Source organism: Choloepus didactylus, chromosome 2, assembly GCF_015220235.1.
Source record: "Choloepus didactylus isolate mChoDid1 chromosome 2, mChoDid1.pri, whole genome shotgun sequence".
Taxonomy (NCBI): domain Eukaryota; kingdom Metazoa; phylum Chordata; class Mammalia; order Pilosa; family Megalonychidae; genus Choloepus; species Choloepus didactylus.
Window position 1 is genome coordinate 49,410,488 of NC_051308.1, and position 14,192 is coordinate 49,424,679.

Below are 14,192 nucleotides of genomic sequence, written 5' to 3' on the forward strand. Positions count from 1 at the left end.
GATAGGGCACATAGAAATCAAGGTAGAATGGGTGTAAGTTAGCCAGCTGGTCTTTTGAGAGCTAGACTTAAAAGAAATATATGGGACTTCCACTTCCAACCATTACTGAGTAATTAGTCCTGCATTTGCCCTCCTACTGCATATAATAAGAAAACTGGACAAAATATATCCTTTTAAGAGTTTTTCCTTATTTTTGGTTTTCAACATTTGACTCTGATGTGCTAACTAGATGTGGTTTTCTTTGTATTTATTCTGCTGGGAGTTTATTGAGTGTCTTGGATCTGTAAGTTAATATTTTCCACCAAAATTGGGAATTTTTCAACTATTATTCATCAAAAAAAAAAATTTCTTTTCTCTCCTGTTCTCTTTCTTTTCTCATTTTGGGAATCCAATTACATTGTCCCAAAGTTTTCTGAAACTGTCTGTGCTGGTTTGAAATTGTTATGGACCCCAGAAGAGCCATGATCTTTTAATCCAGTCTTGTTGGGTGGAACCTTTTGATTGAGTGTTTCCATGGAGATGTGACTCACTCAACTGTGGATGAGACCTTAAATTATTTCCACAGATATGTGACCTTGCCCATTCTGGATGGGTTTTAATTAGATCACTGGAGTCCTTTAAGAGAGCTCACTGAGAGAAAGAGCTCAGAAAAGCTGAGAGAGACATCTTGGAGAGAAGCTAAGAGCTGACACAGACACCTGGAAACTCTTGGAGATGCAAACAGAAAGATGTTTGGAGATGCTAAGCTAAAAGACAAAGCCCAGAGTTTGCCCTGGAGAAGCTAGGAGAGGACCCCCAGATGCTTAGAGAGAAACACTCTGGGAAAACAGGCAAGGATGCACAGGAGCTGAGAGAGAGAAGCTAAGAGAGACAGAAGCCCAGAGACATTCTGGAGAAGGCCATTTTGAAACTAGGACCCAGGAGCAAAGGACCAGCAGATGCCAGCCGCATGCCTTACCAGCTGACAGAGGTGTTCTGGTTGCCACTGGCCTTTCTTCAGTAAAGGTATCCTTTTGTTGTTGCCTTAATTTGGACATTTTCATGGCCTTCAAACTGTAAATTTGTAAGCCATATAACATTTCTATGCCTCAGTTTCCTCATCTGTAAACTAACAACCAGAGTATTTTACTCATAGGGTATTTGTGGTGGATTGAATTTTGTGCCCCAGTTTGGACATATTCTTGGTCTTGGTCCACACTCTGGTGGGTGTAAATAAGATCTCTTCAAGATGCTACTTCAGTCAAGGCATGGCCCAACTGAATCATGTTGGGTTTTAATATAGATTATTGAAGTCCTTTTGAGCAGAGTGAAAGTCAGACAGAGAGAGAAGCCATAGGGAGCAGCCGGAAGTTGGAAGTCAGTGGAACCTAGGAAGAGAGAGAAGAAGACACCACTGTGTGCATTGCATTATGATGGAATCGTCAAGGAATTCCCAAGATTGCTGGCCAGCCAGAAGATAGCAACCCTGTGCAGAAGCAAGCCTTCTAGTCTCTGGAACCATGAGCTAATACATTGCTGTTGTTAACCCAAACCATTGTATGGTATTTGTTTTAGTGACTGAGAAACTAAAACAGTATTGCTGGTATTAAATCTGATAATATCTGACAAGCTTTTGGTACAGTGCTTGTCACTGTACTTAAACACTCAATAAATGTTAGTTAATATTAAGTAAAGATATAATAGGCTATCAGGTGCCTAGTAGTCATTAATGCTACTTATAAAATATTTCCAATTTTTTACTTTCTGGACATCTCCTGGCCTCCTGGGATTGGGTGGGGCCTTATGAACAATTTGACCAATTTATTGTGAATGGTAGTAACACACATCACTTTAGGGCCAAGCATTTAAATCTATTGTGAGAACCTTTAAGGCTCTCTTTTATTTCTGGCAACAGGTAAGATTTGAGATGGTGTCTACTTCATCTGCTGATGTCTTTGAGTAACTGTAATGAGCAGAGTCCCTCTACTAGCCATCAGTGGACATGCAGCCTGAGCAAGAAACAAACCTTTCTTGTTTTAAGTCCCTGAGATTTTGGGGTTGTTTGTTATGCAGCATAGCCTAGACTTTATTACAGATGTCATAAATACCTACCTTCTGTTTTCAACTAAAATAGACTTCAAAGTGGTTCAAAATTTATAAGCTTTATTATCTGAATGAATGTATTTATTGTTCTCATTACTATACAAAGAGGGAAAATGCCCTTGTGTTTTTATTTACTAGTTCATGTTTGTTAAGGGACTAGTATTGAACTTTTATTTAAGGATAGTTTTATTTTTATTTGAAATTGTCATTTGAGATCAGGTACCTGAAACAGGTTAGTAGATGTGCACTGAAGAATATTGCCCAAGAGCAGTCTTTGATTTAAGCCATGCTTCCATTTTATCTTGGTGTTCATTATTAAACTATTGTTTCTCAACTCTAAACCACCCTCTATACTCTGCTCTGTGATTCTGGAACTTGTTTTCTCCAAATTACTTTTCTCATTTGCTGGCTGGCTCCCTCTTAGATTCTATCAACAGGGGGAACTGGAGGGTGAGTGGAATGCAGGAAAAGGGGAAAAGGAACTTGTCTGTTGCCATTGTCATTCTAGTAGCAGCACTTCACTGGCCAACAGCTGTTGTTTCCCACTTCCAGCTTCTTTTGGCACTCCCGGATCCAACCTCAGAGTGTCTCCCTTAGAGATAACAGCTGAGGCAGAGAGGTAGCACTTCCTACTCAGAGAACTGAGTCCCAGCTCAGCAAGACCCATCCTCCAAGTTCCTGAGGAGCAGCCAGGAAGTGGCCCCTTTTCATGTATTTGGGCACATGAGCTTCTAGGTTTTGATGACCCCATCCTCTTCCCTTTTTCCTCAGGCCCCAAGAGTGGTAGCTGCTCCCTGCAGTTTTTATCTCTGTGTTATCTCAGAGATTTTTTGTTTTTTTTTTGTTTTTGCTTATTCGGAGCACAATATTCCTACATTAAATTCCTGCTTTTGAAATACCGAGTATGGCTTCTCTTTTCCTAAACAGACACTGACTGCTCCAGCTTTGAAAATCAGAAATAGTTTTGGAAAAATATTCAGATTCCTCACTCTTTTTATTTTGAATCTTACTGCCAATTGCCCATAGCCTCGTTCCTCTGAGCATCTGGGCTTTTTGTGCTATTGTGTTTGTTTGTTTTATGAATCCTACAATGATCTCCCCAGTTAGATGCAAACTCATATGAAGAAACATGCCAGGCCTTTTAACTTCATCTGTTATTTCACATAGCATTTAATGCAATGTAAGCTACTTACCATTACTTTCTTAGACCCCAGCAAAGCGGTGCTTGCATGGGCCCTCTGCTTCAGGGGGTTTCACTTGACAAAACACACCAAAATATAAATGTGTTAAGGAACTCATGGGCAGTGTGTCACAGGTGATTCAGTCTCAATTGTGGCACAGCATGACCTAGAATCCTAAATAGCCTCTCTCAAGACCTAACAACTGAGGCCCCAGGGAAATCTTCTCCTCATCTCTTCCCCTATGTGCTCAAAACAAGGTGACCGTGTCTGGGTGCCCTACTAGTTTTAGATTGTACCACTGCCAAATAAGAAACAAACATTATTTCTGAGGGAAGGATTTGAGCAGAAGAAGTACTAAGAGAAAAAACAAATCAATTAACTTGTCAATTCTTTCCTCTCGGAGAATATGAATAAAATTTTCCATAATGAACGATCATCTCCCAATAGTACCTAACATCCATTTTCATGCTTGTTCACAACAATTGAACATGGCACCAGGGAAACATTTTGCAATATTAAATGATTCATATTACTCATAAATTTGTATATAGATAGATCTAGATACAATGTATGTGAAGTGTGATACTATTATTTGCATAAGAGCTTGGGCATGAACATGAATTTTGCTTTAAGAAATGGTGAAAAATGATATGATGATTTACATGATGAATTTAATATTTTATAATTTTTTAGCAATTATAATAATTTATCATATGTGACTTTTGAACATGACATGTAAAATTCATAATTTGTTTTTGAAGCTAATTATTGCTTTTATTTTATTCCAGTTGCTACTGTCTCAGCAGAACAAAGTTTCCAAACTGAAATTAATAAAACAAACAAATGAAACTTATATTGGAATTTATGTGGCTCAAAAAAGGTTGTTTAATTTGGAATTACTTTTAATAGAATATGAATTATGTGAAAATCTTAATTATGACTACATAATGAATGATTTTGTAAAATGAAAGCAAGGAAAGTAAATCTTATGGAATAAATATAATTGATGAATTATGTCTGCCTTTGTCTATTACTCATCCAGTTATTATTGACTCCTTACAGAACATCCAGACAGATGGAATAATAATTAAATTCAGTTGTCTTTGGTATTTAACTGACTTTTGATTATATATAAAAAACATGGTATTATACATTTTAAAATTTTTGTTATCATGAAAGCTAATTTGTCAAGGTAAAAGGATAGAATGTATTTTATTTGAAATTTTATTAATGTGAGTTACTACTTTTAAATATTCCCTCTGTTGGTACGTAGGTCTCCATATGTACTCTTGCTCCAGGCCCTACAAATATTAGGGCAGTCTACAAGTACTATATGCAAAACAAGAATTTGTTTATTGGTTGGTATAAGGACTTCATGAGAAATAAACATTTTCTTCATGGCTAAATTGTTTTAGTTTTTAAAAACTGCGGGACACTGATTACGTGCTTCAACTTGGCGGGCCTGGGCTGGGGGACCGGATCCACCCCTGGGGAGGGTAGTGGGTACGGGTGACAGCGCCCTCCACAGCCCCCCGGGCCTGGGAAAGTGAGGCTGGAGGCAGGCCCCATTTCCTCTCCCAAAATACCACTGTTAGGGGAGGCTTGCCGGAGGGAACCGCCTTTTCCCCACCCCCTTATCTTGCCCGGACACTCCCCGTTGCCAGCGCAACTCCCATCACCACCGGTGCGCATACATTGTTGCCAGACACCGTTACGGGAGCAACTCTCGCCCCTTTTCAATCAACCTCCGCGCCCTCTCAGAACCAATCCAAGCCTTTAACCTCTACAGCTATCCCGCCCTCTAAACGCCCGATATAAGCTTGTACTCTCCCCTAATAAAGCTCTCTCTCTCTTGGTTTTCTTCATCCTAAAAGAAACGTGTCCCGCCTGTTCCTTTCTCGCCGCCCTCCATACTTTGCACGCCTCCCGCCGGGGACCTGGCCAAGTCCCCCGCCTCGCCCTCGTCTCCGGGAAAGAGCCCCCGCCGCCGGTACCCTCGGAGCAATCCTGGGAGCCTAGGATTTAGCAACCGGCCGCCACCCTCCCCCAGACGAGTCAACTGCGACCGCAAAAAACAATACTGTTTTCTTATACTGAAAATCTTTTTCTAGCAATGTTAAACAAAAGTTTCTGGTGATTTGTTTTTCTTCTGAATAATTTCCATGTTTTTTAAGTAGTATTTTAAAAATGTATCAATTGATTTCCCTTCCTGTTATGGGTTGAACTGTGTCCCCCCACCCCACCCCCCCCCGAAAAGATACACGGAAGTCCCAACTCCCTCTCCCACCCACCTTAGAATGTGGACTTATTTGGAAAGAGTCATTGCAGAGAGTTAGTTAAATTAAAATGGTGTCATACTGGACTGGGGTGGGACCATGCTGCAGTGTGAGTGGTGTCCTCATAGGAAGAGGAGAAGACAGACAAGAGAGAAGATGGCCACGTGACAAGAGAGGCAGAGATTGAAGAGCTACAGCTGCAAGCCAAGAAAGGCCAAGGATTGCCAGCAGACTTCCCTTCCCCTTTCTGAAAAATTCCGTGTAAAGTTATTAGGTGGGGCAGAGCTAGGGGGCACACACACAGAGTGGGGTCTGATGTGGGGAAACACGGCCCAAGTAGTGTGTGGAGGCCATCCACTCAGGAGTCAAGCAGACTGGGGTGCTGGAGCCTGAACTGGGTGAGGAGCCAGCCACGTGGTGGGGTGGCCCAGCATGGGGTGTTGGAGTCCAAGCAGGATGAAAAGGGCTTCCATGCATGTGGGCAGCCGGGCATGAGGTTTTAGAGCCTGATCAGGATGAAGACCCATCTACACAGGAGAGACAGAGCCATAACAATGGAAACATGGATAGACATAGAAATAAATGTAAATGACAATGTGTGTGGGTGTGTGTGTGTATGAGAGAGAGAGAGAGAGAGAGAGAGAGAGAGAGAGAGAGAGAGAGAGAGAGAGATGGCCTTAGAGTAGCAATTTCCCAAGCACACCATTTTCTACTAAAAGGATCAAGACTTTCTGGAGAAAGTTCCAGGGCAGGGGCAAAATTTTTGGAATATCCTGTTTAGCCAGAGAGCAAGAGAGTGCTCTAAGGATGATAGGATCATATCAAAGGACTAGAAGCCAGCCTGAAGGAGCCCCCATTGGTTAATCAGGGCACCAAAAAGAAGGTGTTATTACCCGCTGAATATAATAGGAGGACATGAGTCCATGCTGGAATAAATACATAAATCAGTAAATGGAAATCTCACAAAGAATGGGATACTTCCGTTGTTTCAAAGGACCTCTGTACAAAATATTTATTAATTACAAAGAAAAGGAAAGTAAGTTTACAGTGGAGAGGCCTGGCAGACATCACCTTAATCCAGTGATTAAAGCTAACATCAGCAAAGGAATGATTCGAAATCATGCACCACCTGATGGAGTGCAGTGAGATCACATCACATCTGTTATAATCCTGCCAAAGATGCATCATCTGAACTTAATCATGAGAAAGTATCAGAAAACTCTAGGTTGAGGGACACTCTATAAAATAACTAGCCTGTAATCTTTAAACATGTCAAGGCTATGAGAGTCAAGGAAAGACTGAGAAGTTCTAGGCTGGAGGAGATGAGAGACATGACAACGAATTGCAATCTGTGATTTTAAACTGGATCTATAAAGGACAGTATTGGGAAAATTGGAATCTGAAGATTAAATTGTGATGTGGTATTAGTTTTAATTTCCTGATTTTGATGGTTATATTGTGGATCTGTAAGAGGAAATTCTTGTTTGTAGGAAATACACACTAAAGTATTTGCAGGGGGAGGTAATGGGGCATCAGATCAGCTACTTACTCTCAAATGGTTCAGGAAGAAAAGTCCTTTGAACTGTGCTTGCAACTTTTCTGTAAGTTTAAGATTGTTCCTAATTAAAAAATGTATAGTAAATAAAAATAATCCTTCAAATTGGCTACTTATAATTCTGGAAATGAATAGAGGATAACAAATCCATTTTACCCACCTAATTCTAAATACCCTTCTAGATAGGACATTTCTAATGAAATGGCAGGTAAAATGCAAGAAACTGTGTGCCTTATAAGTAATAAATATGCACAAAATGCCACAGAGCAAGAGGGAGGTGGCCTATCTTGTGTGAATACTGATGAGTACTCAGTACCACGGTCTGGACCAGACCCCTGAGTGTGGAATACGTTTCTACTACATCAGAAAACACCATGCGCTTCTGCCTGCTAAGAAAGGGCATCACAAGTGGCTTCATCATTTGTTAGGTAATTAATTAATTGATTGATTTGTCCTGGCTCTGCTACTTATTAACTATGAAACCTGGACAAATCATTTAACCCCTCTGTGCCTCAATTTCCTCACATGTAAACTAAGGATGATAACACTGCCTGGTAGGGTGAGCTTTAGATGAGTCAATAGTGTCAAGTGCTGAGAACACTGCTTGGTACAGAACAAATGCTATATAAGTCTTAGCTATTGTTGTTGTTATTAGCTCATCCATCAACATTAAATTTGCATTCTTGAATACTAATAATGGTAGCACAATGGTGCATCTCCCTGCCAGGCGTTGAGAAAAGCTTTCTGTCTTGTGAAAATTGCTTTAGCCTGTATGCTACTGGACGCTCTTTTGGCACAGTGTTAAGACCCACGGTGGCCCGACCCCAGCTTTCCATCCTCATCTTAGAACCCCACTTGCTGAGCTGGGGACCCTTGGCCAGCATACCTAGAGCATATCATATTTTTTTGGCACATGGTTCGTTGTTCTTCTTCATGTGACACTGCCTTTAAAACATTTGCCTCTTCTTTACCTCCTTTTAGAAGTAATCAAACTGTCTGGGACTATTGACCAAACTCCACCTCCTTCTGTGTTCCACAGAATGTGGCTACTTATCACATTCTGTTTTGAAGTAAACACAATACCTTCAATGCATTTGAAACCAAATACTTTTGCATTTAATTTGCTCTTCTATATTTTCAGTAACTGTTCAATGCTCAGGCCCCAAAAGTCTATGATTATAAAGCACATTGAATGCTGACCCAGGAGGGCTTGTATGATTTTCTTAGGCTCATGTGGAAAGTTCTAAGTTTTAATTATAGTTATCAATCAATACTTAGACTTCAGTTCTTGCATCTGTTTATGGGACTCATTTAGGCAGCTCTTTTATGGTCTGTGACTCATTTGTGCATTTTATTGCTGTGTCACTGTGAATAGCAGATGGCAGTAAATAAATTTTGACTTGATTTAAGGACTTGAATTTCCCTTGCATTTATAGATTGCTATTTTTAATCTGCCATCTCTTTTAAAGTTGTTTGCTTGTGAACTTCTGGGAATATTCAGTAAAAGCCTGTTTTCCTTATCTAATCTAAGCACTTATGCCTGACAGAACCAGTGTATAGAACATGAACTTTAGCGTCAATCTCATCTGGATTTAAAATTTAGTTCTTCAAGAAAGGAGCTCATAATAGCAATGTGAGTTTGGGCAAATTTCTTCATCTGTAAAATGGTGCTATTGACTGTCAACTCCCTCAAAGACCACAAGAAGAAAACAAAAAACTATTGCTCAAACAAATCTAAGTGTATTGGACCTTCTATAATAAGGGTGAGTATCACCTTGACAGAGAGTTAGTAATATTTCACAAGAGGGAAATGAGAGTAAGATGTTTATGGGGAGCTGGATAATTTTTAAAATGGAGAACTGGTTGGAATTGGACAGAATATATGAAGTAATAGCTTTGGCTTGGTGAGCTCAGTGAGGTAAGCTTTGAGCTAACCTTGGAATGAAGGTATTTTAGTTGGTTCACAGTGTTATTTTCCTGGAGCAAGTAGCTGGGTTATTTTTATTTGTTCCCAGTATTGGCTAACATATAGACAGAAAGACATGCCCAGTCTCAGAGTTGTTTAACATAGGGATAGGAGATTTTATTGGTTTCAGTTCACAGTGATACTGACACCTATGACATGGATTATTGTGAATATGAAATGGAAGGGTATATATAAATGAAACTAGCACTGAGTAGGTACTCATTAAAATGTTACTCTCTTTTTCCTCCCATCCAAGCTGCTCCCAACCCCTTTGCCTCATTTTAAAAAAAAAATGGGCTTCATTTTCATATCAATAGCGTGTAAATCAGTGCTATGCTATAGAAGATATTTAAAAATGTTTGAGTGAATGAATGAAAGTTAAAAGGTAAAATTAAAAAAATCAAAACCAAAAAAAATTTCAGAGTTAATGCCCTGAGTATAATGCCAGTTTATGCTCATGAAACTTGATATTTTTCCAAACATAATTAATTTATTGTTTCACTAAATGCAAATTTATCATTAATTATTGCTAGGAGATGCAGGTTCTGAAAACTGGAATAAAGGAAATCACTTAGATTTTGATGCCAAGTATTTAGGTACATTATAAAACTTTGTTAACTCTTGTGGGAAAAATAACTTATTACTCAAATTGGCTAATGGTCATTATCTAAAGAAAGTAAGATATTCTAAAGGTGCTATGGCATCAGAATAAAGGGAAAGTTCTGAAGATCAGGTTTCTCTGAAGCAGTTTTTTTCCTCTTTGAACATGTAGTCTTTACTTTTGATCACTTTCATTAGAAATCAGTTCTAGAAACTGTTCATTCAGTTTGCATGTACTATTTTTCTTAAACTTTTAATTTTGAAGTAACTTCACACTTACAGGATAGTTGCAAAAATAATACAATACCCATACAGAAAACTCTAATATACCCCCACCCTAGATATCCAGATCCACTAATTTTTTTTCCATATTTGAATATATTTTAATAAGAAGGTCACTTTAGCTGTAAATGAATTTAAAAAAAAAGGGGAGGGAGGCAAGGAGAACTTAATACATGAAACTTTTACAATTCTGGGTCAAAACAGGAATACATTAAGCTTTAAAACACATACAGTTGTGTTAACAGAGGCTACGACTACCAATTTTGATTACAGACATTTTCTAAAACATTGTTATCGAAGAGTACAAAGTTAAATCAAACAATGATATCAAGAAAATTTTGTCCTAAATTTTAACAAAGTCTTTTACAAAAGTCTAAAAACCACATTGACTCCATTATCCCACATTGACTCTCAAAACTTTGATTTTATATCGGGATATCAGTTTGCAACTTTAACTTTTACCATACATGAAAAATTATCAAAAATATGTTGATGGGTCTATACTAATTGTGACTTATATTTACATTAAGCAAATTCTTTTACCAAGTTCTTTATATACAAATTACCATTTGTCCTATGTGAAATTCTTTAAAACGTTAAAACATAGAAATGTCATTAGAAACAATGTATTGCAAAATGTAACTAGTTTCCATCAATGAAGGACGTTTTAAAATAATTTAACTGAAAAAGTCTTGAATTTCCCATCAATTTCAGCTGGAACAGGATGCTCCTGAATGTTTTCTAATTAGTGCTCTGTTGCTGTACTTTTGGACCGATACCCTGTGTCTCCTCTTCCTGACTAGGGCGTTTCCCACTGCTAAGACCGGTGCCCATGGAGCATCTTCCTTGCTTTAAAAGGTGAGTTTGCTGACTGTCTCCATGAGCATAAAGTAAAATACTACTCCCTTGAGAGCAACTTCCACTGCTGCTACAACCTGGGATATTTTCTCCAGGAGAATACCCATGAGGCCTCCATTCCCATTAGGTTAGAAGGCACCGATGCAAGAAGACCTACCTAGTCCTCTATATCGTGAAAGCTGCTGATAGATCTGTTTCATCCTTTCAATATTCAAATGACTTGCCTCAGCATGGTTCACCATTGGTTTAGGAGAATTAACTCCTATCAAACATTTGGCTACCTTTTGGATACCTTCTGGTGCATTCCAAGGATCATAGATATATTTTGCAGGGAAGCCTCTTAGCGCAGGCAAATAATGCCTGATGTAGTCTCCATTGGGATCTGTGCTTCTACCAAAACCAACAGGAAATAGCAGTGAAAAAATTGTTGGAAAAAGGAACTACAGGACAGCCACATCCAACTTCCAGCATTTATGCTCCAATCTGCGTCAAGCAATAATTCTTCAAATATCTTCATTCCTTCTTCCCAACTAATCCGCAGGTCACCTCATGTCAGGAAGCAAGCAACTGCATGTCTGGCTGAATGGTGAATCCAATCCTCCTGACGAAGTTGTGACATGATGGCATCAATCCATGGAAAACCTGTCCAGCCTTCTGCCCATTTGGCTAAAGCTTCAGGATTCTTATCCCAAGGAATCTGAACAAAGATGGGATTTCCTTCCATTTTATCAAAGCATGGATTATTTGTTGCTGCTGTATAGAAAAATTCACACCATAATAACTGCCCATAAAGGGAAAGGGGAGGAGAACTGTTCTTCTTTACCTTTTTGTAGAGATCTGTTAGTTTGAAGTAAAATAGTCGACATGACAAACAACCAAATTGTAGGTACGGACTGAGTCCAGTTGGGCTTGCCAGCAGGGAATTTGCATTCATTTGAGGTCTTTCAAAGTTTGCCACCCAAGCTTTTCTTTCCAAATGCCTTTCCAAATGTGTAAGTGCTTCAGTTTCTCCACCTGGTCACACTGCAGAGGGTAAGCCATCTGTATCGAAACCTAGTTCTTCCAGTGAAGGGACTCCATATTTCTCATCATGATCATCAGACAGAGGAGTCGTGCACTTTTCTATCAATTCTGGAATAATTGTCTCTACTGGTATCTCTAGTGGCTCCATTTTGCTGATGAGAGTCTGGAATCTTTTATAAGTTAGAGGTAGTTGTCCACCATTGAGTTCTATGATCTTGTCTAGGTCTTAAAATGTATGTGAAATTTGTACAATGACTTCTACTCCAGCCTCAGTTGCCAGTTTCTTAATAGTTGCATCACGTTCCTTTCCAAAGGGCTCAGAATCATGCTCAATTGAAATTTAGTAATGTTCCATTCCTTGAAAAGCCTGGGGAACACATCTACTGGTTGTCCATGGGTTACAAATATATGAGAATTTGATTTTCGCAGACTGGAATCAAGATCCTCAAGACACTGAAGCAAAAATACGGTAGGGAAGTCAAGTCACATTGCCCTGAAATCAGGAGCTGCTCTGAATGGATTCAGGAGCTGCTCTGAATGGCAGCGTGTTCAGAGCACAATGTGGAAATAGTCCACCCAGATCCACCAATTTTAAAAATATTTTGCCACTTTTGCTGTATTTCTGTGTGTTTTTCTCTCTATTAATCTATCAATTTTCTAAACATTGGAGAGTAGATTGTATACATCAGACTCCTTGAACACATACTGTTCCAATGTACATTTCCTAAGAACACGAGTATTCACTATGTAACCACCTTGAGTACAGTTATCTAGTTCAAGGACTTTAACATTGATATAAAGCTTTCAATCTATATTCCTTCTTTTCCATATGTCCCAATAATGTCCCTTTGAGACTTTTCTCCTCTATCGTCAGTTCCAATCCAGGATCATGCATTGCATTTAATTGTCATTGTCTCATTACTTGCTTTCTCCCTCTTTTTTTAAAATTGTGGAAACATATATACGACATAAACTTTCCCATCTCAACAACTTCCGAGCATACCAGTCAATGGGGTTATTCCCATTCTCAGTGTTGTGCTACCCTCATTATCAGAACTCTCCCATCATCCCAAACAGAAACCCTGCACCCATTATGCATTAACTCCCCCAAATCCCCAAGATCTGTTAACCTGCTTTCTGTATTCTGGTATTCTACTTCCTGTCTCTATGTATTTGCATATTCTAGCTATTTCATTTAACTGGAATCATATATTTGTCCCTCTGTGTTGACTTATTTCACTCAACATGATGTCTTCAAGGTTTATACATGTGGTGGCATGTATCAGAACTTCATTCCTTTTTAAGGCTAATATTCCAGTGTATGTGTATTCCGCATCTTGTTTATCCATTCATCTGCTGATGGATATTTGGGTTGCCTCCATGTTTTTGGCTATTATGAACAACACTGGTATGAACATTGGTGTATAAATATTGGTCTAAGTCCCTGCTTTCAATTCTTTTGGGTATGTACCTAGAAGTGGGATTGCTGGGTCATTTGGTAGTTTTATGTTTAACTTTCTGAGGAACCACTAAACTGTTTTCCACAGCAGTTGCACCATTCTACATTCCTACCAACAATGTATGTAAGACTGTTCTTATTTCTCCACATCCTCTTCAGCACATATTATTTTCTGTTTTTTTCTTTTGCTTTGTTCTGTTTTGTTTTGTTTTAAATAATAACCATTCTAGTGGGTGTGAAATGGTATCTCTTTGTGGTGACTTTAACTGGTACAGGCTCTTACCTCCCATAATCCTCTATTTTCCCCAAACTCTCTGTCTCTCTCTCTCTCTCTCTCTCTCTCTCTTCCCCCCACCCCTCTCTTCTCACAAATCACACACACAAAGGGAGAATTCCAATCATCGGATGGGACTATATTATTTCAGCAGCTACCAAACCTGACTGATCATTAGAACTTCTCGGAACTTTTAAAGGTACGCACACCAGAATCCCTTTCTCTACCCTAGGAGATTCTAATTCAGTTAAATGTTACCAGGGCATTAGGAATCTGTTCTTTTGAAAGCTACTCAGGAGATTCTGGTGATCAACCAGATTCAGGTACCACCCACTGAACAATATGGTCTTAAGGACACCCACAACACTGAACTCCTGTGGCTTCTGAGGACCCCTGCATTCTCTGAGAGTCATTCATAGACATCAGGTGCGGTTGCTTGGATGTGTTTTCTTTCTGCCATCATTCCAGCTTTGGTGGAGGTGAGCAGAACACGTCTGCTTACAGGCATACTTTGTTAGCTACAACATAAACAGAACTGCCACTTCTTTGCAGGGAAACCAGGAGGGTGAGATGAACAGGGATGGGAAATTGAATACAGCAAAATTGAATGTATCTTTTAAGAACTGGAAGCCCCTT

At 39.2% G+C, this 14,192-nt stretch overlaps 1 pseudogene; it reads right to left on the reverse strand.

The window, feature by feature from the left end:
• Positions 1–10,679: 10,679 nt before the first annotated feature.
• LOC119515642 lies at positions 10,680–11,271 on the reverse strand (annotated as a pseudogene).
• Positions 11,272–14,192: the final 2,921 nt, after the last annotated feature.